The sequence below is a fragment of the Myiozetetes cayanensis genome, unplaced genomic scaffold, assembly GCF_022539395.1.
Source record: "Myiozetetes cayanensis isolate MyiCay16 unplaced genomic scaffold, myiCay2020 scf49, whole genome shotgun sequence".
In the NCBI taxonomy this organism is placed as follows: domain Eukaryota; kingdom Metazoa; phylum Chordata; class Aves; order Passeriformes; family Tyrannidae; genus Myiozetetes; species Myiozetetes cayanensis.
Window position 1 is genome coordinate 395,643 of NW_026087731.1, and position 1,721 is coordinate 397,363.

A 1,721-nucleotide genomic window follows, 5' to 3' on the forward strand; every position below is an offset into this window, starting at 1 on the left:
TGAAAATAAAAGTTGTTAGTTTGTTTAATTGCTAAAAATAACAAGTAGTGTAAACATGACTCTTCAGCAGTTAAGAAACCAACTGGATTTGTGCACTTCATTGACTTTCACATTTGAAAACATTTATTTTCTCTCTTCTCCTCCCTAGCAATACAGCAAGATTAGAAAGAAATCCTCAAGGAGCTCAACTGAGATGAGCTAGAATTTATTTCTAGCATTGAGGGGTCTCACTACAGAAGAACATCTAGGCTGTAAACCACCCATACGCTAAAAAATGTGGCTGAGTCTTCCACTTGCTGTGTTTGGAAGGGTGCATTCATTCACAAACTTTAGAGGTCTGAAATTCGGTGTGACCTAGGAAAAATAATAGAAGGGCTTGGGTTGGAAGGGACCTTGAAGATCATCTCGTTCCAACCCACCTGCGTGGGCAGGGACACCTTGTACTAGACCAGGTTGCTCAGATCTCCATCCAACATGGCCTGCCAAGGATGGGGTACCCAAAACTTTTCTGGGTAACCTATTCCAGTGCCTCACCACCTCCACAGTAAAGAATTTTTCCTGATATCTAACCTAAACTTACTGTCTTTCAGTCTGAAACCATTTCCCCTTGTTTTGTCACTTAATGCACTTGTAAATAGTCTCTCTCCATCTTTCTTGTAGGCCTCCTTCAGATACTGGAAGGAAATCACCAGGTTTTCTAAGTAAAATAACTTCTACAGTCTCCTCACTGTCAAGGCAATTGAATCTTCGTTCTTCTGTCACAAGTTCACATCCCTATGTGTCACGAGGAACACTTGTTATAAGTGAAAAACATGATTTCATTAAAAATGTTCACAGAAAATTGACAGAAAAACTGTATGTATGGATAAAGACCTGCATACATACAGAACTCAGGGTTATACAGACTTTGATTTTCAGAATGTATGTATTATGAATTAAAAAAATGAAATAAATAGGAGGTACAGTTGGAGATTCCAGTACTACTTGAGACAAAATGGCAGGAATGCAATATGATTATGTACAAGAAATGTCCTAGCAAATAGGTACTTAATTACTGCTCCTGGGACTCAGGGATCTTGACGTGCCCAAAGAAATGAACTATTCATGAGATTCACTACCATCCCAGGTGTTCTATCAGGGATACAGTAGCCCCTAAGTATAAACCAAAAAACATCTCTTTTCTGCCTGTTTTTGCAACAATGTATAGCAAATCTAGATAAATATTACATTAAAAGAAAGAAAAGCATCCTTGCCTGAAGAAAAAAATTTTCCTATAATAGGCATCTGTTCCTATTTTCTAACATATTTTCTAACTTTCCAGGCTTCCTTCCTCAGCCCATATGAGAAAGAGTTAAAACTTCTGCCTATAAAGGAACAGCCAGCTTTCATACAAAGATATTTCACTGTGAATGGCACAGCAATATATAAGCATCATTTTTTTCATAGTGGGCAGGGACTGCTCAGTCTTTATAGAGACATTTTTTTAATTTGGGACATAAATTAAATTAAATATTTATGCCAGAGCTGTCAAAAGAAAGACAAATAGGACTGCCAAACAATTCTCTTAATAAAGTTCAATCACTGTAATGCACACTGTTGTCAAAGGGTAAGTGCAAGCTAATTTTTTCTTTAAAAGTTTTACTCTCTTTTTTCCTGACAGTCATGTTGGGAAAAAAAACCTGATAGTTCGAAAGGTGATTTATTCAGGATGTAATCCTGTG